Raw genomic sequence first — 25,844 nt, forward strand, 5'->3', positions numbered from 1 at the left:
AAATAGGTACACTCTTAGAAAAAAGTGTGCTATCTAGAACCTAAAAGGGTTCTTCGGCTGTCCCCATAGGGGAACCCTTTGAAAGGACTCTTTTTGGTTCCAGGTAAAACCCTATGCGGTTCCATGTAGAACGTTCTGTGGAAAGGGTTCTACATGGAACCGCATCGGGTTTTACCTGGAACCAAAAAGAGTACATTAGGCCTGGAGTGATGGATGAGCGTCCGTGCTGCATTAGACACTCAGCAGCAGATGAAAAGGCCTCATTTTAATGTCTGAAAGTGCCGTGCATGTGGAATCCTATAGCTGGGGTGTTACAGGGTGAATCCCCAGCTTCTAAACTTGTCAGAGAAGGCTGGACCTGCTCAGCCTGAGGTCCAGACTAAGCCTGGTGTGAGACATATTGCTGGTGAGCTAGTGAATAAAGAAGGGATTAGGTTTTAGGCTGATTGGATGAACCATTTCTGGATTGAACATATACAGGGCATTCTGAAACTATTCAGACCCCTTCAATTTTTCCACATTTTGTTACATTACAGCCTTATTGTAAAATTGATTAAATTGTTTTTTTTCCCCTTCATCAATCTACACACAATACCCCATAATGACAAAGCAAAAATAGATTTTTAGACATTTTTGCAAATTTATAAACAGAAATATGTTATTTACATAAGTATTCAGACCCTTTACTATGAGACTCAAAACTGAGCTCAGGTGCATCCTGTTTCCATTGATCATCCTTGAGATGTTTCTACAACTTGAATGGAGTCCACCTGGGGTAAATTCAATTGATTTGACATGGTTTGGAAAGGCACACACCTGTCTATATAAGGTCCTACAGTTGACAGTGCACGTCAGAGCAAAAACCAAGCCATGAGGTCGAAGGATTGGATAAGACGGCACAAGTACTGGGTTCCCTGCTAAATGTGAGCTAGTGAAAGAATAAAAGGTCATTGAGTTCCAATTGGTTAAAAACGGCCCCACTGGTTGCAGTGGCCCTTGTTGTTGTCCCGTCTATGACATCACGTCGCTAGGGACGGTCATACTAAAAATGACAGAGAGCGTATCTTGTCACAGCCACACCTTGTGCCACTCTGGAATTCATCAAATGTCAGGAGCAATTATCAGGCTATTTTCTCCCCATAGAACATGTTCCCCTCAACCGTTCCCTTCTTATTTAAGGCTACTGATTGACTGAGGCATGTTACACACACAGCACTGGATATGAGCTCTGGCCTCCAGGATACAGCATGGTGCAGTGTCAGGCTGGCATGGGGCCCAGTACTGAGCTACCCATGAGGTGTGAGGAGGGTACAGTACATCGTCTGTCTGCCATATAGTCCAGTTAGACCTTATAACAGGCCTGGCTTAAGCTATGGTCCAATCTCTCTTAGACTGCAGCTTTTCTCCACATCGTCTTTCCCTCAGGATACCAGTAAAGGAAGTAGGGCACAGTGGTGTGGAACACTCAGATACAAATATATTTAGTAGAACCGACATGGCTCTATTACATGTAGAGTAAGGAATCTTGTCAGCTCTTTTTTTGACATGTCTACCTGAATGTGTCCCAAATGACCTGCTAGGTGGTTTTGGTAGTTAGGGGTTCGCTGTTGGTAGCTGTTTTGTTTATTTGGATCCTCATTAGCCTTTGCAGAAGCAGCATCTACTCTTCCTGGGGTCCACAGCTATATCAATACCACAACAGATCACTTACAGTGCCTTGCGAAAGTATTCGGCCCCCTTGAACTTTGCGACCTTTTGCCTCATTTCAGGCTTCAAACATAAAGATATAAAACTGTATTTTTTTGTGAAGAATCAACAACAAGTGGGACACAATCATGAAGTGGAACGACATTTATTGGATATTTCAAACTTTTTTAACAAATCAAAAACTGAAAAATTGGGCGTGCAAAATTATTCAGCCCCCTTAAGTTAATACTTTGTAGCGCCACCTTTTGCTGCGATTACAGCTGTAAGTCGCTTGGGGTATGTCTATCAGTTTTGCACATCAAGAGACTGAAATTTTTTCCCATTCCTCCTTGCAAAACAGCTCGAGCTCAGTGAGGTTGGATGGAGAGCATTTGTGAACAGCAGTTTTCAGTTCTTTCCACAGATTCTCGATTGGATTCAGGTCTGGACTTTGACTTGGCCATTCTAACACCTGGATATGTTTATTTTTGAACCATTCCATTGTAGATTTTGCTTTATGTTTTGGATCATTGTCTTGTTGGAAGACAAATCTCCGTCCCAGTCTCAGGTCTTTTGCAGACTCCATCAGGTTTTCTTCCAGAATGGTCCTGTATTTGGCTCCATCCATCTTCCCATCAATTTTAACCATCTTCCCTGTCCCTGCTGAAGAAAAGCAGGCCCAAACCATGATACTGCCACCACCATGTTTGACAGTGGGGATGGTGTGTTCAGCTGTGTTGCTTTTACGCCAAACATAACGTTTTGCATTGTTGCCAAAAAGTTCAATTTTGGTTTCATCTGACCAGAGCACCTTCTTCCACATGTTTGGTGTGTCTCCCAGGTGGCTTGTGGCAAACTTTAAACTACACTTTTTATGGATATCTTTAAGAAATTGCTTTCTTCTTGCCACTCTTCCATAAAGGCCAGATTTGTGCAATATACAACTGATTGTTGTCCTATGGACAGAGTCTCCCACCTCAGCTGTAGATCTCTGCAGTTCATCCAGAGTGATCATGGGCCTCTTGGCTGCATCTCTGATCAGTCTTCTCCTTGTATGAGCTGAAAGTTTAGAGAGACGGCCAGGTCTTGATAGATTTGCAGTGGTCTGATACTCCTTCCATTTCAATAATATCGCTTGCACAGTGCTCCTTGGGATGTTTAAAGCTTGGGAAATCTTTTTGTATCCAAATCCGGCTTTAAACTTCTTCACAACAGTATCTCGGACCTGCCTGGTGTGTTCCTTGTTCTTCATGATGCTCTCTGCGCTTTTAACGGACCTCTGAGACTATCACAGTGCAGGTGCATTTATACGGAGACTTGATTACACACAGGTGGATTGTATTTATCATCATTAGTCATTTAGGTCAACATTGAATCATTCAGAGATCCTCACTGAACTTCTGGAGAGAGTTTGCTGTACTGAAAGTAAAGGGGCTGAATAATTTTGCACGCCCAATTTTTCAGTTTTTGATTTGTTAAAAAAGTTTGAAATATCCAATAAATGTCGTTCCACTTCATGATTGTGTCCCACTTGTTGTTGATTCTTCACAAAAAAATACAGTTTTATATCTTTATGTTTGAAGCCTGAAATGTGGCAAAAGGTCGCAAAGTTCAAGGGGGCCGAATACTTTCGCAAGGCACTGTACATAGGCCTGCCTATAGCCTACCGTAGGCAACTTTGCATTTGTAGTCAACTTTGTTGTGAAGTTATCAGCAGTCACAGAGAGACAGATAAAACATGGGATTCTATGTTTAGCGGAGATCTTCTGTGTATAAAGTGACTTGGGAGGTCAAAAACGCATCTAACGACGCACTGTTCACCGGACGTGCTACCTGTCCCAGACCTGCTGTTTTCAACTCTCTAGAGACAGCAGGAGCGGTAGAGATACTCTTAATGATCGGCTATGAAAAGCCAACTGACATTTACTCCTGAGGTGCTGACCTGTTGCACCCTCGACAACCACTGTGATTATTATTATTTAACCCTGCTGGTCACCTATGAACATTTGAACATCTTGGCAATGATCTGTTTTAATCTCCACCCGGCACAGCTAAAAGAGGACTGGCCACCCCTCATAGCCTGGTTCCTCTCTAGGTTTCTTCCTAGGTTCTGGCCTTTCTAGGGAGTTTTTCGTAGCCACCATGCTTCTACACCTGCATTGCTTGCTCTTTGGGGTTTTTGGCTGGGTTTCTGTACAGCACTTTGAGAAATCAGCTGATGTAAGAAGGGCTATATATATACATTTGATTTGATTTGACTTAACTGTTCTACGAGTGGTCTGAGGTGGTCGTTAGATTAAGAGTGTTTTCAAGTGCAATGTATATAACAATGTTTTTTGGGAAACAGCTCGGAGATTTAACGATGCTCCTACGATGCTTTTGGGAAACCGGGCCCTGATGTTTTCCATCTTAGATTTGTTAGCGTAAAGGTTCAAATCTCCAAACAGGAGACTCCAGCCAGTGTTAGTCAATACATTACGGTCAATACAAGTGAGTGGTTTTAAATAGCCAATCAATTCCCTCTTTCCCAGCGAGTCAATCAATGAGGAGATGCTTAATGCTTAACTAATCACCATCAAGGAAGAGTGACATCAATTGTGACCTCGACAGCTGGTCAATGGACTAATTGGTTACTACCTCAGCCTGCTGTGCTAGCAAATAACAATATGTGTTATTCTTAGTAAAGAGTTCAAAGCTTATTGAACTGATATTGTAGCTGTCCAAATTCTTAGATACATGAGATTTCAGTCTGACAGACAGACAAACAGACAACTACCCTTGAGGGTCTGTTGTCGTGAGCAACAGTGAGCTAACATTAAGGGCCTCTCGGGTGGCGCAGTGGTTAAGGGCGCTGTACTGCAGGGTTTGGAAATCCTTGTCTCATCGTGCACCAGCGACTCCTGTGGCAGGCCGGGCGCAGTGCGCGCTAACCAAGGTTGCCAGGTGCACAGTATTTCCTCCAACACATTGGTGCTGGCTTCCGGGTTTGATGGCGCTGTGTTAAGAAGCAGTGCGGCTTGGTTGGGTTGTGTATTGGAGGACGCATGACTTTCAACCTTCGTCTCTCCCGAGCCCGTACGGGAGTTGTAGCGATGAGACAAGATAGTAACTACTAAAACAATTGAAATTGGGGAGAAAAAGGGGTAAAATTAAAAATAAAATAAAAAAGAGTATACAAAACATTAATAACACCTGCTTTTTCCATGACCAGGTGAATCCAAGTGAAAGCTATGTCACTTGTTAAATCCACTTCAATCAGTGCTAAACGCAACTTTGGAAACCTAATGCTAAGGTACCAGAGGTCAATGAGACTCAACATTATCATGGGGGCAGAAAAGATTGTAAGGTGTATTTTACACATGCAATTTACAAATAATGTACATATATTTTATTTACTTATATATATGATAAATACATTTTCCCAATATATTTAAATATATTAGGTATATATATTTAACCCCCCACCCCCTCCCCCGTAGTGCGGCGGATCGAGTGACCCTAAATATAGCAGGCAGCGGGCCGTTGGGCAAGCGTGGATTACAGAGAGATCATCCCACCTCAAGTCTGGGCACATAAACACACCTTTATTTAACTAGGCAAGTCAGTAAGAACAAAATCTTATTTACAATGCCGGCCTACCAAAAGGCTAAAGGCCTCCTGCGGGGGACGGGGGCTGGGATAAATAAATATATATGTATGTATGTATGTATGTATGTATGTATGTATGTATGTATGTATGTATGTATGTATGTATGTATGTATGTATGTATGTAGGACAAAACACACAACAAGACCTAAGACAACAACATAACAGGGCAGCAACACAACATGGTAGCAACACAACATGGTAGCAACACAACATGACAACAACATGGTAGCAACACAACATGGCAGCAACACAACATGACAACAACATGGTAGCAACACAACATGGTAGCAGCACAAAATATGGTGCAAACATTATTGGCACAGACAACAGCACAAAGGGCAAGAAGGTAGAGACAACAATACATCACCCAAAGCAGCAAACACAGAGGCTTAATACGGCAACACGAGCACTGCTAGCCCCACTCCAACAGCTAGCACTGCAGCATTTAGCACAGGCTAGGCTAGCCCCACTGCAGCAGCCATCACAGGCTAGGCTTGACCCACTCCAACTGCCATAGAGCATATATGCGTGAAGGCTAGGCTAGTCCCATTCCAACAGCTAGCAGGACCGAATTAGCAGCATGGCTAATAGCCATAGCCGCTTCTTGCTCAACAGACTATAAACTGTGGGACATGTTAAGGACGAAGCGTAGAGATGGTTCACATTTCTTGGAGCCATTTCTCTTTTTTTGGGCTTTCATGACTCCTACTGAGCAGAATGAATCCAGTGATATTTTATAATCTTGTGTGGGTATTTTGTATAGGCCTGGTGTTTACTGAGAAGGAAGTGACCATTGCAATATAACCTAGTTGGCCTCTTCACATATGAGCCTTTCAACTGTGAGGATTGACTGATAACATAACTGGTCTACATTCCTAGCATCAATGTGTTCTGTGTTTTTTTTTTACCTTTATTTTACCAGGTATGTTGACTGAGAACACATTCTCATTTACAGCAATGACCTGGGGAATAGTTACTAGGGAAAGGAGGCAGGATAAATGAGCCAATTGGAAGCTGGGGATGATTAGATAGTCATGATAGTATGAGGGTCAGATTGGGAATTTAGCCAGGACACCAGGGTTACCACCCCTACTCTTACAATAAGTGCCATGGGATCTTCAGTGACCACAGAGAGTCAGGACACCCATTTAACATCCCATCCAAAAGACAGCACCCTACACAGGGCAATGTCTCCAATCACTGCTCTGGGGCACAAGGATATTTTTTTTTAGACCAGAGGAAAGTGTGCCTCCTACTGGCCCTCCCATCCAGGGACCGACTAGGACCAACCCTGCTTAGCTTCAGAGGCATACCAGCAGTGGGATGGATGCAGGGTGTATGGGATGCAGGGTGTATGGTATGCAGGGTGTATTGTATGGAGGTCTAGCTGAATTTCCACCATTACTTCTCTCCAAAATTATCTCCTTCTACATGTTTCCTTCCCCTTTTTCCAGTAGGGGGCATAAAGCTGCACGCTAAAGTCTGAAAAATGGAACTTTAAGTTTTTGACATCAAGTGGACTAATTGGATCATTAACTTTTTCTAGTATTCTTAGATTCTTAGAAAGGGCCTGGTATTCTAAGTACATTGGTTAGCACACAGTGCCATTACATTCATTGTCCCATATTGTACGATTCCGTAAGCACCAAAATACTGAGGATATATATAGATAGGCTATCATTGTAAGACTGAACGTGGGCGGAGAGGCATACCATGCTTTTATGGGAGAAATAGACCAGAGAAACGGACATGGGACTCTTTCAAGGGGAGACAACAGACAAGACTGTGAAGGGTTACAAGGTGATGTCACTCCTCTCCAATAGATGAGCGGTCAGAAAGGGTCAACCAGAAACACTGAGAGATTAGAAAACCCGACAAAGAGTGATTTTCAACCTCCGCAAACGGATTGTTGTGAATACTTCAGTTGGTGTGACGATGAGAAGGAATCAACTGACTTGTGAGATCACTCGGAGTCATAAGGTCAAAGTGGTATGTATCTTTTAATTTCGTATTTTAGTTTTTTTTTAAACTGCACTGTTGGTTAGGGGCTCATAAGTAAGCATTTCACTGTTGTATTCGGCGCATGTGACTAATACCATTTGATTTGATTTGATCTCTCAGACAGGTCACGGTGAGTCTGGCTAAGACATGAACAGTTACAGGACGTGGTGAAAGGAGGAATCACCATTCAGAGGGATCTAGGCTGTATCAGACACACTGACAACCTGATGACCAGCCTAATGGACCCTATTACCCATTTCTGCGTTCTTGTCAGTCCTTTGTCAGAGACACTGATCTAAGGTCAGCTTTGCATTTCTTTCCCTTATGGTGAAGGTAAGAATTCGGGAAAAGTCACTAATCCTAAATCAGTGTTTACAGGTGCCTTCTGCCCAGAACTGCCAGAGAGGATAGGCTCATTGGGAGGAGGGTCATGATACCTGCATAGTGCCTTTAAGAATGATGTTATCTTACTCAGTGCTGCTGTGGCGCTTGTGTGCAGGATAAAGGACAAAGTCCCAAAAGTTACAAATTGCTGCCCTCTGCAGGTTATCCTGTAAAAAGCATCACCAGAATGTAGAGCATTTTTTTTAAACGTTTCAGTAATTTAGCAGACACTCTTATCCAGAGCGACTTACTGTAGTGGGGCATTTTTGTACTGGTCTCCCGTGGGAGTTGAACCCACAACTCTAAAGTTGCAAACACCATCCTCTACCCACTGTTCCACAGGGGTGGATTGAGCACTCTATGGAGTGAGCACTCTTCTTCCTGCATGGGAAAACAGTATAGAGGACGCTACAACTCAAGTTTATCCTGTAGGTTGCCCTACAGTATGTCAGACATTTGAGAGTAACATTTACCATGGCGATTTATGATAGGCGATCATTACCATTGCTGGCTCAACATAGCTTTGTGACATCTCTATAGCTATATGAGATGGCGCCAACAGACATGGCAGCTCTGCTTCTAGCTCCTAAGAAATTTTGCAGTATTGTAAAACAAATGTTGTGTTATCTCTTACATTATTAGCCCAGAAAGTTTTGTGTTAGATTTCTAATTGTATTATTTTACAGTGCATTCGCAAAGTATCCAGACCCCTTGACTTTTTTCAACATTTTGTTACTTTACAGCCGTATTCTAAAATGGATTAAATTATTTATTTTTCCCTTATCAATCTACACACAATACCCCATAATCACACAGCGAAAACTGTTTTTTAGATTTTTTTGCAAATTTATAACAAAAAACATAACTACCTTATTTACATAAGTATTCAGACCCTTTGCTATGAGACTCGAAACTGAGCTCAGGTGCATCCTGTTTCCATTGACCATTCTTGAGATGTTTCTACAACTTGATTGGAGTCCACCTGTGGTAAAGTCAATTAATTGGACATGATTTGGAAAGGCACCTGTCTATATAAGGTCCCACAGTTGACAGCGCATATCAGAGCAAAAACCAAGCCATGAGGTCAAAGGAATTGTCCGTAGAGCTCCGAGACAGGATTGTGTTGAGGCACAGATCTGGGGAAGGGTACCAAAACATTTCTGCAGCATTGAAGTTCCCCAAGAACACAGTGGCCTTAAATGGAAGAAGTTTGGAACCACCAAGATTCTTCCTAGAGCTGGCCGCCCAGCCAAACTGAGAAATCGGGGTAGAAGGGCCTTGGTCAGGGTGACCAAGAACCTGATGGTCACTCTGACAGAGCTCTAGAGTTCCTCCGCGGAGATGGGAGAATCTTCCAGAAGGACAACCATCTCTGCAGCACTCCACCAATCAGGCCTTTATGGTAGAGTGGCCAGACGGTAGAGTGGCCAGACCCCCCACTCCTCAGTAAAAGGCACATGACAGCCCACTTGGTGTTTGCCACAAAGTACATAAAGACTCTCAGACCATGAGAAACAAGATTCTCTGGTCTGATGAAACCAAGATTGGTATTTTAGTATTCTATTAGGATCCCCATTAGCTGTTTCAAAAGCAGCAGCTACTCTTCCTGGGGCCCACACAAAACATGAAACATTACATAATACAGAACATTAATAGACAACAGCTCATGGACAGAACTACACACAAACTATCTAGGTCAAATAGGGGAGAGGCGTTGTGCCGTGAGGTGTTGCTTTATCTGTTTTTTTAAACCAGGTTTGCTGTTTATATGAGCAATATGAGATGGAAGGGAGTTCCATGCAATAAGGGCTCTATATAATACTGTACACTTTCTTTAATTTGTTCTGGATTTGGGGACTGTGAAAAGACCCCTGGTGCCATGTCTGGTGGGATAAGTCTGTGTGTCAGAGCTGTGTGTAAGTTGACTACGCAAACAATTTGGGAGTTTCAACACATTAATGTTTCTTATTAAAAGAAGAAGTGATGCAGTGTCTCTACTCAACTCTTAGCCAAGAGTGACTAGCATACATGGTATTTATATCAGCTCTCTGATTACAATGAAGAGCAAGACGTGATGCTCTGTTCTGGGCCAGCTGCAGATTAATTAGGTATTTCCTTGCAGCACTGGACCACACAACTGGACAATAATCAAGATAAGACAAAACTAGAGCCTGCAGATCTTGCTTTTTGGAGTGTGGTGACAAAAAAGCACAGTGTCTCTTTATTACAGACCTCTCCTCATTTTTACAACCATTGAATCCATAAGTTTTGACCATGACAGTTTACAATCTAAGGTAACGCCAAGTAATTTAGTCTCCTCAACTTGTTCAACAGCCACACCATTCATTACCAGGTTCAGTTGAGGGAATGATTAGTACCAAATACAATGCTTTTAGTTTTAGAGATGTGCAGGACCAGTTTATTACGGGCCACCCATTCCAAAACAGACTGCAACTCTTTGTTAAGGGTTTCAGTGATTTCATTAGCTGTGGTTGCTGATGCGTACAGTACATACATTCATACATACATACATACATATACACACATACATACATACATATATATACACATACATACATATATACACACACATACATACATATATACACACACACATACATATACATACACACATATATATATATATATGCACATACACATATATACACACATACATACATACACACACACGCGCGCACACACACACACACCATTACATATAATTATTATTATAATACCGGTGTCAATAAAATTAAGAATAGTTGTAAACAAATTAATAAGAATGGAATAAGACTGCACATAAAATAAGTACTATACTATCTATGGAGGAAGGAATGGAGAGCACCAGGCTGGCTGCACCAGTAAAGTTCATCATGATGTGTCTTCTGCCCCGGGATGGGGGGGCCATGTGGTGATAGAACATCCCAGATAATCACACCCAACCCGGTGAATCTTGTCTGCGACCGCCAACCGCTGTGTTGATATGCCAGTGCTCCGGGCCGGTGGAAGTGGATATTTCCCTGAGAAAGCATCACGCTTTCATAGCCTCCTTGTCCCAGATAATACTGTATGTGCTTCAGCCAAATATTGTAATATAGCCTGGTCCCAGATCTGTCCCAGATATATACAGTGTGCTTCAGCCAAGTCCTCTGCTCTGACTACTGTTGTCATGTTTGGCATCACCATGAACGAACATAACAGAGAGGATCTATACAGATCTGGGACCAGGCTCTTTGTACCGTATTCCGTAAGAAGAGACCCAACATTAATGGCCATGACCTGAAAACATACTGTGTCTGTCTCCCCATCTCTCTACAAAAACACATCCATGGAAAATCCAGGAACATATGTCTATGTCAGTACTCCTGAGGGTTTGGCAGCTTCATTCCTGGGCTCTGGTGTCAGCTGCCTGCAGGGTGTGAAACCAGGGGGTGGTGGGTGTCACTACCTGACACCTCTCATCATAATCACCTGCATAAATTTAAAGGTACAGTGTGTTGCTAAAGATGATATTGCGGTTTTCCCCCATTGCCAACTAATGAAACAAGAGTCAGTATCAAATATACTGTATGGAAGAGCACACTCACATAGACAGATTCATGAATACCAAAGCTCAAAAGTACAGTACAAGGCAATACGTTTATACTTTATAGACTGAAAATTACAGAACAGAGCAGTACATAAACAGACAAACATACCAACAAACATACAGACAGACACACACACACCAACCCATACACCAACCCTAGGTCCTTCTGCATTCCTGGTCGGTCATAAAAAGTGGGATTGGAGTTTGGCATCTGGCCCAGACCATGAGATCATGTGATATAATCCCCATGGCAACCACTACACCTCAACATAAGCAGACAGACTGACACACGCACGCATGGATGTCTTCCCAGACAGACCCCTCAAGCCAAACCTAACAGGACCTCTGTGTAGAGGTGTCTTTTCTGTCTTTCCTCTCCTCCCAGAGGGACGTAGCCCGCCGTCCCTCTGTCAACAGCTTGTGTCATGCTACTTGAGCGAGATTCGACGAGGAGGAGGAGGTTTGGATGTTTGCATCCAGCACAGGGTTGTGTTGTATTTTCATGTGTCTTGTAATTCATCATCAGGTTTCACCCCTCGTCCTCTCTCTTTCTGGGGACCCTTGGGATTGTGTTGCACTAAAGTACGTGTCATGTCATATGTCACTGTGTGTCTACTCTGTACTCTGGGGCTCATGAAGTTGGGATCATTCTTGGTATGAGTTGTAGCCATGCCGGCTTGAAGGTTATGTTATAATTCAATGAGCTATACTGTAGGTGTGGGGACAGAAATTATAATGTTGTGACGCAATATAGTTAAAGTTCACTCATGACAATCTCAAGATCTCCTGCAAATTAAAACATTTAAAAGACATTTAAAAGTCAACACTTGGTTATCTCTAGATAACTAACGTTGATTTGATTGCATCACTTGGAGCACTGCAAAGCACTGTGGCTTAGTATTTACACTCCCTGCTATAGGCCCACACGACAGCAACGGAAATGTAGGTCTACAACAACGTCATATATAGAGGGGTTTTAAAATAGCATACTTTATGGCCGTACTAAAACATCCTGTTTGCCTGACCCGCTCCTGAACATCTCTCTGGTCAGCATGGAGGAATTACAGCCGTGTGTCCCCAGCAATTGATTTATCTCAGAGTTGTGGAATTCCCAAATGAGTTCTCTGTTGTAGCAGGAAACTCGGGGAATGGTTTTATTGCCCTGCGCCCCATCCACTTCAGAGTCTGAACTGTGATCGCTGCCCGTAACCAAGGAGATCACCCTGCTGTTTGTAAACAATTCATTTTCTAGGGGCTGGCGCTGGATGGAAAAGCCTGTAGGCCTTTCCCACTTTCAAGTTCACAGTATTTGGAGAGAAAAGTAGCCCTTATTCGCTACTAACACGCTAATAACCACACAAGCACAAACACTAACTGATATTAACACTAACTTTAACATAATAACAAGTGTAGATAGTTGGCATGTTGGAATTCAGGATGGGAATTTCCAGATGATTAAGAAACTCCATAGGCACAGCTATAAACAGTTAGGAGGTAGTACTCCATGCATGACTGTGGTATGCACAGTGTCCCGGGCCAAGGAGCTGGTGTGAAATACTTTAGGAGAGTGATAAAGCTGAGTCATGGAGTAGAGTATAAAGCATCATGGATGATTGATGATGGTCAAATACAGAAGGACAGTAAGGTGGCATCAAGGCTACGCCTCAGCTGCTAACTGTCCTGTATCACTTAGGTTACACATCGGCTGCTAACTGTCCTGTATCACTAGGTTACACATCGGCTGTTAACTGTCCTGTATCACTAAATTACACATTGGCTGCTAACTGTCCTGTATCACTAGGTTACACATCGGCTGCTAACTGTCCTGTATCACTAGGTTACACATCGGCTGCTAACTGTCCTGTATCAGTAGGTTACACATCGGCTGCTAACTGTACTGTATCACTAAATTACACATCGGCTGCTAACTGTCCTGTATCACTAGGTTACACATCGGCTGTTAACTGTCCTGTATCACTAAATTACACATCGGCTGCTAACTGTCCTGTATCACTAGGTTACGCCTCGGCTGCTAACTGTACTGTATCACTAGGTTACAGATCGGCTGCTAACTGTACTGTATCACTAGGTTGCACATCGGCTGCTAACTGTACTGTATCACTAGGTTATGCCTTGGCTGCTAACTGTACTGTATCACACTAGGAGACCACAACGTACACACACCGGTGTCTGTGTCTGTCTGTGTCAGTGCATAGGTCAAGTCAGAGAGGATAGGCAGGGATGATTCTCCCATTGTCCCATTGTGATAAACAACAATACAATGTGAAGCAGAGAATACTAACAGTCTTAACAAACTGAGGATGGGAATCTGTTACCTCCGGCATTTAGACTGGAGGTATAACATCCAGTAACAAATAAGAGATAGCTCTCGTAAATCATTGCACAAAAAGGTCATCTACGATTACATAGTTGAACAACTGACGTGAATGATTATTTATCCACCCCTGCCTGCATTCAGTCTTCTTACACAATGCTCTGAGTCTGAAAGAGAGGGAGAAGAGTAATCTGATCTGGTTTTACATCGCAGTGACTTTCTAGTGCTCTCTTTCCTAGACTTACAGTACATTGTGTTGTTGCATACCATACTGTCTGTCCTATTCTTTGACCTCTCTAGTTCCTGATCATCTCTCCTGAGAAAAATGCTATAGGCTACACTATGGAAATAGAACACTGGAATGTGCAATTAAAGAGTACAAATGCAAGTGCTGAAATGGCTGATAGAAGTGATGTAACTCTGTGTGTTGGATGTATCATGGTGTCCATCAGCTGACACCCCTAGATCAGGGGTGTCAAACTCATTCCATGGAGGGCCTAGTGTCTGCTGGTTTTTGGTTTCCTCTTTCAATTAAGACCTAGACAACAAGGTGTGGGGAGTTCCTTATTAAATAATGACCTTAATTCATCAATCATGTACAAGGGAGGAGCGAAAACACGCAGACCCTTGGTCCTCTGTGGAATGAGTTTGACAACTGTGTTTTAGAGATTTCAGGATCAGTTGACTGTGGTGTGTTATCTAAACAGAGGGATTAGAGACTAGCCTATATGATCAGATATCCAAAGAGGGATTAGAGACTAGCCTATATGATCAGATATCCAAACAGAGGGATTAGAGGGTAACCTATAGTTAGATATCTAAACAGATGGATTAGAGGGTAACCTATAGTTAGATATCTATCAGGTGGATTAGAGGGTAACCTATAGTTAGATATCTAAACAGAGGGATTAGAGGGTAACCTATAGTTAGATATCTAAACAGATGGATTAGAGGGTAACCTATAGTTAGATATCTAAACAGATGGATTAGAGGGTAACCTATAGTTAGATATCTAAACAGAGGGATTAGAGGGTAGCATATATGATCAGATATCTAAACAGAGTGATTAGAGGATAGCCTATATGATCAGATATCTAAACAGAGGGATTAGAGGATAACCTATATGATCAGATATCTAAACAGATGGATTAGAGGGTAACCTATAGCTAGATATCTAAACAGAGGGATTAGAGGGTAGCATATATGATCAGATATCTAAACAGAGTGATTAGAGGATAGCCTATATGATCAGATATCTAAACAGAGGGATTAGAGGATAACCTATATGATCAGATATCTAAACAGATGGATTAGAGGGTAGCATATAGTTAGATATCTAAACAGAGGGATTAGAGGGTAGCATATATGATCAGATATCTAAACAGATGGATTAGAGGGTAACCTATAGCTAGATATCTAAACAGAGGGATTAGAGGGTAGCATATAGTTAGATATCTAAACAGAGGGATTAGAGGGTAGCATATATGATCAGATATCTAAACAGATGGATTAGAGGGTAACCTATAGCTAGATATCTAAACAGAGGGATTAGGGGTAGCATATATGATCAGATATCTAAACAGATGGATTAGAGGGTAACCTATAGCTAGATATCTAAACAGAGGGATTAGAGGGTAGCATATATGATCAGATATCTAAACAGAGGGATTAGAGGATAGCCTATATGATCAGATATCTAAACAGAGAGATTAGAGGGTAACCTATAGCAATGGATATCTAAACAGAGAGATTAGAGGGTAACCTATAGCAATGGATATCTATACAGATGGGGAGGCAGGGTAGCCTAGTGGTTAGAGCGTTGGACTAGTAAACCGGAAGGTTGCAAGTTCAAACCCCTGAGCTAATAAGGTGCAAATCTGTCGTTCTGCCCCTGAACAGGCAGTTAACCTGTTCAGGGGCCGTCATTGAAAATAAGAATTTGTTCTTAACTGACTTGCCTAGTTAAATAAAGGTAAAAAATAAATTACACATCGGCTGGATTAGAGGGCAGACTATAGTTAGATATCTAAACAGGGGGATTAGAGGGTAACCTATAGCACCGTATATCTAAACAGAGGGATTAGAGGGTAGCCTATATGATCAGATATCTAAACAGATGGATTAGAGGGTAACCTATAGCTAGATATCTAAACAGATGGATTAGAGGGTAACCTATAGCACCGGATATCTAAACAGAGAGATTAGAGTCTAGCCTATAGCTATAGCTAATTTCTTTCAATAAAACACCAAATATGTTGCTCTAGTTTGTTTATAAATCATAAAGGTACTGTATACTAGCTGAAGTGTACATAAAACTATAATATTTATTACACAGCGTTTTGTGAACAGGTCTCATTACCGTAACACTTTTTCAAATTCCTGTAAAATCTCCAGTCAGTTTTCAATAAAGTTTCATTCCCCCACGATGCGTCATCTAGAGGAGTAGTCCTTAGTTAAGAAAATGTTTTATGCTTATATGCCTTCAGGATGAGGTTCTTATTTTCCAACAGCCCTTTCTTTATATCTTTTTGGGACTTTGAAAACTGTTGCGGTAATGAGAGTTTTGTGGAAATTGTGCTAAAATACATCATGTCTGAACCAAAAAACACAAATACTTATTATGAAAGAGATAAATACAGATCAGGAGAATCTCAGTGATCTAAGAGGAAATTGTCTAAGTGTCTGTGTGCATATGGGTATGTGCATTGCATACGTGTGTGTGCATACTATGTGTGTGTGTGTTTGTATGTGTGTGCAAGGGAAAAAGAGGAGTGTGTTAAAAGCACACCTGCATCCTCACCTTTCAACCTCTCTGTTTAACAGCCTCCCCACTCCTTCATTCTCCTGTCCCGCCAACCCTCCTCCCCACGAACGTAAAGTGAAGTCATCACCATAACCCTATCTGTATACCGGGACAGAAAATACTCATTTTAAAGACCATGGACTGACTTCTGGTAAGAAATAAGTTAATGGTAAATACATTGCAGTCTATGGAATGTGTAGAGTGGGCTTGAAATACAATATCCGTCTGTGTTACTCAAACAAGTGTTTCAGGTGGTGTGGGTCCATGTGGGACAGGGCCTACGGTCAGGGTCTGGAGAGCAGAGAGGTTTCATGGGAGGATGGGTTTTGTCTGCCAGGACCACTATGTGTGTCGCGTATAATCATCAAGAGTTAATCGTCACCCAGGAATGTACAGTTGAAGTCGGAAGCTTACATACACCTTAACCAAATACATTTAAACCCAATTTTAAGAATGTGAAATGTCAGAATAATAGTAGAATGATTTATTTCAGCTTTTATTTCTTTCATCACATTTCCAGTGGGTCAGAAGTTTACATACACTCAATTAGTATTTGGTAGCATTGCCTTTAAATTGTTTCACTTGGGTAAAACGTTTCGGGTAGCATAAGTTGGGTGAATTTTGGCTCATTTCTCCTGACAGAGCTGGTGTAACTGAGTCAGGTTTGTAGGCCTCCTTGCTCGCACACGCTTTTTCAGTTCTGCTCACACATCACTGTCAAACGCTCCCTGAAATACTTCAGCGAGCAGGCCTTTCTAATCGACCTGGCCGGGGTATCCTGGAAGGATATTGATCTCATCCCGTCAGTAGAGGATGCCTGGTTATTTTTTTAAATGCATTCCTAAATAAGCATGCCCCATTCAAGAAATGTAGAACCAGGAACAGATATAGCCCTTGGTTCTCCCCAGACCTGACTGCCCTTAACCAACACAAAAACATCCTATTACCGACCATTTCAAATCTCACCACACCCTCTCTGCTATGCAATCTGGTTTCAGAGCTGGTCATGGGTGCACCTCAGCCACGCTCAAGGTCCTAAACGATATCTTAACCGCCATCAATAAAAAACATTACTGTGCAGCCGTATTCATTGATCTGGCCAAGGCTTTCGACTCTGTCAATCACCACATCCTCATCGGCAGACTCGACAGCCTTGGCTTCTCAAATGATTGCCTCGCCTGGTTCACCAACTACTTCTCTGATAGAGTTCAGTGTGTCAAATTGGAGGGTCTGTTGTCCGCACCTCTGGCAGTCTCTATGGGGGTGCCACAGGGTTCAATTCTTGGACCGACTCTCTTCTCTGTATACATCAATGATGTCGCTCTTGCTGCTGGTGAGTCTCTGATCCACCTCTACGCAGATGACACCATTCTGTATACTTCTGGCCCTTCTTTGGACACTGTGTTAACAACCCTCCAGGCAAGCTTCAATGCCTTACAACTCTCCTTCCGTGGCCTCCAATTGCTCTTAAATACAAGTAAAACTAAATGCATGCTCTTCAACCGATCGCTGCCTGCACCTGCCCGCCTGTCCAACATCACTACTCTGGACGGCTCTGACTTAGAATACATGGAGAACTACAAATACCTACGTGTCTGGTTAGACTGTAAACTCTCCTTCCAGACCCACATCAAACATCTCCAATCCAAAGTTAAATCTAGAATTGGCTTCCTATTTCACAACAAAGCATTCTTCACTCATGCTGCCAAACATACCCTTGTAAAACTGACCATCCTACCAATCCTCGACTTCGGCGATGTCATTTACAAAATAGCCTCCAATACCCTACTCAACAAATTGCATGCAGTCTATCACAGTGCCATCCATTTTGTCACCAAAGCCCCATATACAGTACTACCCACCATTGCGACCTGTACACTCTCGTTTGCTGGCCCTCGCTTCATACTCGTCGCCAAACCCACTGGCTCCATGTCATCTACAAGACCCTGCTAGGTAAAGTCCCCCCTTATCTCAGCTCGCTGGTCACCATAGCATCACCCACCTGTAGCACACCCTCCAGCAGGTATATCTCTCTGGTCACCCCCAAAACCAATTCTTTCTTTGGCCGCCTCTCCTTCCAGTTCTCTGCTGCCAATGACTGGAACGAACTACAAAAATCTCTGAAACTGGAAACATTTATCTCCCTCACTAGCTTTAAGCACCAACTGTCAGAGCAGCTCACAGATTACTGCACCTGTACATAGCCCATCTATAATTTAGCCCAAACAACTACCTCTTTCCCTACTGTATTTATTTTATTTATTTATTTATTTTGCTCCTTTGCACCCCATTATTTTTATTTCTACTTTGCACATTCTTCCACTGCAAATCTACCATTCCAGTGTTTTGCTTGCTATATTGTATTTACTTTGCCACCATGGCCTTTTTTTGCCTTTACCTCCCTTATCTCACCTCATTTGCTCACATCGTATATAGACTTGTTTCTACTGATTATTGACTGAATGTTTGCTTTACTCCATGTGTAACTCTGTGTCGTTGTATGTGTCAAACTGCTTTGCTTTATCTTGGCCAGGTCGCGATTGTAAATGAGAACTTGTTCTCAACTTGCCTACCTGGTTAAATAAAGGTGGGGGGAAAAAAGAAAAATAAATCATTCTATAGGATTGAGGTCAGGGCTTTGTGATGGCCACTCCAATACCTTGACTTTGTTGTCCTTAAGCTATTTGGCCACAACTTTGGAAGTATGCTTGGGGTCATTGTCCATTTGGAAGACCCATTTGCGACCAAGCTTTAACTTCCTGACTGTTGTCGTGAGATGTTGCTTCAATATATCTACATAATTTTCATTCCTCATGATGCCATCTGTTTTGTGAAGTGCACCAGTCCCTCCTGCAGCAAAGTACCCCCACAACATGATGCTGCCATCCCCGTGCTTCATGGTTGGGGTGGTGTTCTTCGGCTTGCAAGCCTCCCCCTTTTCCCTCCAAACATAACAATGGTCATCATGGCCAAACAGTTCTATTTTTGTTTCATCAGACCAGAGGACATTTCTCCAAAAAGCACAATCTTTGTCCCCATGTGCAGTTGCAAACCGTAGTCTGGCTTTTTTATGGCGGTTTTGGAGCAGTGGCTTTTTCCTTGCTGAGCGGCCTTTCAGGTTATGTCGATATAGGACTTGTTTTACTATGGATATAGATACTTTTGTACCTGTTTCCTCCAGCATCTTCACAAGGTCCTTTGCTGTTGTTGTGGGATTGACTTGCATTTTTCGCACCAAAGTACGTTAATCTCTAGGAGACAGAACTTGTCTCCTTCCTGAGCCGTATGACAGCTGTGTGGTCCCATGGTGTTTATACTTACGTACAATTGTTTGTACAGATGAACGTGATACCTTCAGGCGTTTGGAAATTGCTCCCAAGGATGAACCAGACTTGTGGAGGTCTACAATTTTCTGAGGTCTTGGCTGATTTCTTTTGATTTTCCCATGATGTCAAGCAAAGAGGCACTGAGTTTGAAGGGAGTCCTTGAAATACATCCACGGGTACTCCTCCAATTGACTCAAATTATGTCAATTAGCCTATCAGAAGCTCCTAAAGCCATGACATAATTTTCTGGAATTTTCCAAGCTCTCTCTTTGAGAGAGAGAGAGAGAGAGAGAGAGAGAGAGAGAGAGAGAGAGAGAGAGAGAGAGAGAGAGAGAGAGAGAGAGAGAGAGAGAGAGAGAGAGAGAGAGAGAGAGAGAGAGAGAGAGAGAGAGAGAGAGAGAGAGAGAGAGAGAGAGAGAGAGAGAGAGAGAGAGAGAGAGAGAGAAGAGAGAGAGAGAGAGAGAGAGAGAGAGAGAGAGAGAGAGAGAGAGAGAGAGAGAGAGAGAGAGAGAGAGAGAGAGAGAGAGAGAGAGAGAGAGAGAGAGAGAGAGAGAGAGAGAGAGAGAGAGAGAGAGAGAGAGAGAGAGAGAGAGAGAGAGAGAGAGAGAACTATTACTTTGGATGATTAAGCACGTCAGAGAGAGAGTGAGAGGCAGGCAAGGCATCAATGTAAAGGACAGGCGCCTTTGACAAACTTTGTTTCCATTCAGTAAGAGAGAGCCTGAGTCTAGTTCTGCCAGGTCTGTGACCTCATCAAGCCGAGGGCACAGTGCAGCCTTATAAACCCAACCTCACATCCCCCCAAACTCACAGCACTCTTTCCTAGGTCATTACTCTGGTAATAATCACATCAGCATGTCAGGATACTTGTCAAATGATTTTCTAGTCTATTTTAGACTAAGTCTGTGTTGAGGAATGATGACTGTGTTACAGGTATGTTACAGATATGTTACAGGTCTTTCAGGCAAGCTTTGTGTACTGGCTATAGAGGCAGTATCTACCTGTACTAGGTAATATAATGTGTGTGTGTGTACTGATATTACTTAAAATGCAAGGTATAGGCCTATAGACATGCACAAGCATGAATCCATGTTGCGTGCATATGGTAATGTCCTCTCTGCCAAAGCAATAGCTAATCCTCTGCAAACAGTATGAAGTGCTGTTTATCATTACATCACATTTTGGCTGTGATCCTGCTCCTATTGTGGACCTGTAGAAGACTGAGACAATGAGATGTAAAATGCCTGAGCCGGTTTGACACAATGACTGTGTTTGCTTCCCAAATTGTAACCCATTCCCTATGCATTGCACTACTTTTGACCGGGGCCTATTGGGCTCTGGTCAAAGGTAGTGCAAGTGCACTATGTTGTTAGTACGGGACCATTTGGGACTCACCCTCTGTGATGTTCAGCTGGCCAGATTAGTAGTAGAACAAATCATGATTAAATGTAATCTCTCTGGGCAGATTCACACACGTTACAAACTCTTTCATTCATAGTGTCACAGAGTATGAATGTCAAACTAGTCTGGTCAGTTTACTACATGGAGGGGAGAAGACTGTCATGGCATTGTGCTTTCTTCAGTGTTCCCACTGGCCACAGACGTCAGTTCAACATCGAGATTTGATTTACATTAGGTTGAGTTGTCAACTAATGTGAGTTAAACAAAACATTTCACCATATCATTGGATTTAGGTTGAAAGGTGGGTAAACAACATTTTTGGTTGAAATGACGTGGAAACGACATTGATTCAACCAGTTTTGCCCATTGGGTTTACTGTAGTGTATGAGTATTTCATAACAATCACCATCCTTATACAGTTGTAGGTGAGTTGACTTTAAAGGTACATTCTGGGGTAGAGGTCTACCGATTATGATTTTTCAACGCTGATACCGATACCGATTATTCCTAGGCCATCATTGAAAATAAGAATTTGTTCTTAACTGACTTGCCTAGGTAAATAAAATAATAACTAGCTAGCCATTTCACATTGGTTACACCAGCTGATAAGCTTGAAGTCATAAACAGCGCTGTTTTTGCGAAGAGCTGCTGGCAAAACGCACGAAAGTGCTGTTTGAATGAATGATTACGGGCCTGCTGCTGCTCAGTCAGACTGCTCTATCAAATCAGACTTAATTATAACATAATAACACACAGGAGCCTTAGGTCATTAATATGGTTGAATCCGGAAACTATCATTTCGAAAAAAAATGTTTATTATTTCAGTGAAATACGGAACCGTTCGGTATTTTATCTAACGGGTGGCATCCCTAAGTCTAAATATTCCTGTTACATTGAAGGTTGTGCAATGTTATGTCATAATTACGTAAAATTCTGGCAAATTAGTTTGCAATGAGCCAGGCGGCCCAAACTGCTGCATATACCCTGACTCTGCGTGCAATGAACGCAAGAGAAATGACACAATTTCACCTGGTTAATATTGCCTGCTAACCTGGATTAGTAGTTATAACTAGTGGTTATGATTGATTGTTTTTTATAAGATAAGTTTAATGCTAGCTAGCAATTTACCTTGGCTTCTACTGCGTTCGCGTAACAGGCAGGCTACTTGTGGAGCGCAATGGTTAGAGCTCTGGACCAGTTAACTGTACGGTTGGTTGCAAGATTGAATCCCCTGAGCCGACAAGGTGAAAATCTGTCTTCTGCCCCTGAGCAAGGCAGTTAACCCACAGTTCTTAGGCCGTCATTGAAAATAAGAATGTGTTCTTAACTGACTTGCCTGGTTAAATAAAGGTATAAAAAAAATCATTCAATCATTAAAAAATCGGAATTCGGTGCCCAAAAATACAGATTTCCGATTGTTAAGAAGACTTGAAATCGTCCCTAATTAATCGGCCATTCCGATTAATCGGTCGACCTCTATTCTGGGGATTGGGAATCTGTTCAGTGGTCATTTCAATGTTACAGAATGTATCGTTATGAACTCTCCCCAGTATTATACTTGACGTGAAGATTGTTGTTTGCTGTTCAGAACACTATAGAGGAGGGAATGTTCTGGTAAAATAATACCATTGTGGTGCACCTCATCATCATTAGCAGTAGAACAGGCCATGTAAGGGCTCTTACCTCATATGGTGACTAACTAATTGTGTTCTGGCAGATTCCTCTTCTCACTTTGGCCAAGCTGACAGGCAGCAAAACAAAGTATGCTCATCGACAAACTATGTTTGTGGTTTCGTACCTAGCGTACGCAGCAACAGTAAAAACCATGTTCACAGTTCATACATAGACTACATCACAACAGTAAAAACCATGTTCACAGTTCATACATAGACTACATCACAACAATAAAACCATGTTCACAGTTCATACATAGACTACATCACAACAGTAAAACCATGTTCACAGTTCATACATAGACTACATCACAACAATAAAACCATGTTCACAGTTCATACATAGACTACATCACAACAGTAAAAAACCATGTTCACAGTTCATACATAGACTACATCACAACAGTAAAAACCATGTTCACAGTTCATACATAGACTACATCACAACAATAAAACCATGTTCACAGTTCATACATAGACTACAACAGCAACAGTAAAACCATGTTCACAGTTCATACATAGACTACATCACAACAGTAAAACCATGTTCACAGTTCATACATAGACTACATCAGCAACAGTAAAAACCATGTTCACAGTTCATACATAGACTACATCACAACAGTCAAAAACCATGTTCACAGTTCATACATAGACTACAACAGCAACAATAAAACCATGTTCACAGTTCATACATAGACTACATCACAACAATAAAACCATGTTCACAGTTCATACATAGACTACATCACAACAATAAAACCATGTTCACAGTTCATACATAGACTACATCACAACAATAAAACCATGTTCACAGTTCATACATAGACTACATCACAACAATAAAACCATGTTCACAGTTCATACATAGACTACATCACAACAGTAAAAACCATGTTCACAGTTCATACATAGACTACATCACAACAATAAAACCATGTTCACAGTTCATACATAGACTACATCATAACAATAAAACCATGTTCACAGTTCATACAGAGACTACATCACAACAATAAAACCATGTTCACAGTTCATACATAGACTACATCACAACAGTAAAACCATGTTCACAGTTCATACATAGACTACATCACAACAATAAAACCATGTTCACAGTTCATACATAGACTACATCACAACAATAAAACCATGTTCACAGTTCATACATAGACTAAATCACAACAATAAAACCATGTTCACAGTTCATACATAGACTACATCACAACAGTAAAAACCATGTTCACAGTTCATACATAGACTACATCACAACAATAAAACCATGTTCACAGTTCATACATAGACTACATCACAACAATAAAACCATGTTCACAGTTCATAAATAGACTACATCACAACAATAAAACCATGTTCACAGTTCATACATAGACTACATCACAACAATAAAACCATGTTCACAGTTCATACATAGACTACATCACAACAATAAAACCATGTTCACAGTTCATACATAGACTACATCACAACAATAAAACCATGTTCACAGTTCATACATAGACTACATCACAACAGTAAAACCATGTTCACAGTTCATACATAGACTACATCACAACAGTAAAACCATGTTCACAGTTCATACATAGACTACATCACAACAATAAAACCATGTTCACAGTTCATACATAGACTACATCATAACAATAAAACCATGTTCACAGTTCATACATAGACTACATCACAACAATAAAACCATGTTCACAGTTCATACATAGACTACATCACAACAATAAAACCATGTTCACTGTTCATACATAGACTACATCACAACAATAAAAACCATGTTCACAGTTCATACATAGACTACATCACAACAGTAAAACCATGTTCACAGTTCATACATAGACTACATCACAACAGTAAAAACCATGTTCACAGTTCATACATAGACTACATCACAACAATAAAACCATGTTCACAGTTCATACATAGACTACATCACAACAATAAAACCATGTTCACAGTTCATACATAGACTACATCACAACAATAAAACCATGTTCACAGTTCATACATAGACTACATCAGCAACAGTAAAAACCATGTTCACAGTTCATACATAGACTACATCACAACAATAAAACCATGTTCATAGTTCATACATAGACTACATCACAACAATAAAACCATGTTCACAGTTCATACATAGACTACATCACAACAATAAAACCATGTTCACAGTTCATACATAGACTACATCACAACAATAAAACCATGTTCACAGTTCATACATAGACTACATCAGCAACAGTAAAACCATGTTCACAGTTCATACATAGACTACATCACAACAATAAAACCATGTTCACAGTTCATACATAGACTACATCACAACAATAAAACCATGTTCACAGTTCATACATAGACTACATCAGCAACAGTAAAACCATGTTCACAGTTCATACATAGACTACATCACAACAATAAAACCATGTTCACAGTTCATACATAGACTACATCACAACAATAAAACCATGTTCACAGTTCATACATAGACTACATCACAACAGTAAAAACCATGTTCACAGTTCATACATAGACTACATCAGCAACAGTAAAACCATGTTCACAGTTCATACATAGACTACATCAGCAACAGTAAAACCATGTTCACAGTTCATACATAGACTACATCACAACAATAAAACCATGTTCACAGTTCATACATAGACTACATCAGCAACAGTAAAAACCATGTTCACAGTTCATACATAGACTACATCACAACAATAAAACCATGTTCACAGTTCATACATAGACTACATCACAACAATAAAACCATGTTCACAGTTCATACATAGACTACATCACAACAATAAAACCATGTTCACAGTTCATACATAGACTACATCACAACAGTAAAAAACCATGTTCACAGTTCATACATAGACTACATCACAACAGTAAAATCATGTTCACAGTTCATACATAGACTACATCACAACAATAAAACCATGTTCACAGTTCATACATAGACTA

General features: G+C 41.3%; 1 protein-coding gene across 3 annotated transcripts in view; it reads left to right on the top strand.

Moving 5' to 3' along the window:
- LOC110527185 (filamin A-interacting protein 1-like) overlaps positions 1 to 25,844 on the top strand; it is an 88,717-nt gene that overhangs the window by 6,983 nt on the left and 55,890 nt on the right. Inside the window, exons 1-2 of one of the 3 annotated variants that reach the window (XM_036982524.1) lie at positions 7,174 to 7,324; positions 7,457 to 7,669. The exons of 1 other annotated variant lie outside the window; for it this stretch is intronic. The gene's annotated coding sequence lies outside the window, so the exon portion shown is untranslated. Of the gene's footprint in view, positions 1 to 7,173; positions 7,325 to 7,456; positions 7,670 to 16,467; positions 16,599 to 25,844 lie in introns of those variants that run through there. One more of the 3 variants, XM_021608323.2, reaches the window with a different exon arrangement.

Source organism: Oncorhynchus mykiss, chromosome 7 (genome assembly GCF_013265735.2).
Source record: "Oncorhynchus mykiss isolate Arlee chromosome 7, USDA_OmykA_1.1, whole genome shotgun sequence".
Taxonomy (NCBI): domain Eukaryota; kingdom Metazoa; phylum Chordata; class Actinopteri; order Salmoniformes; family Salmonidae; genus Oncorhynchus; species Oncorhynchus mykiss.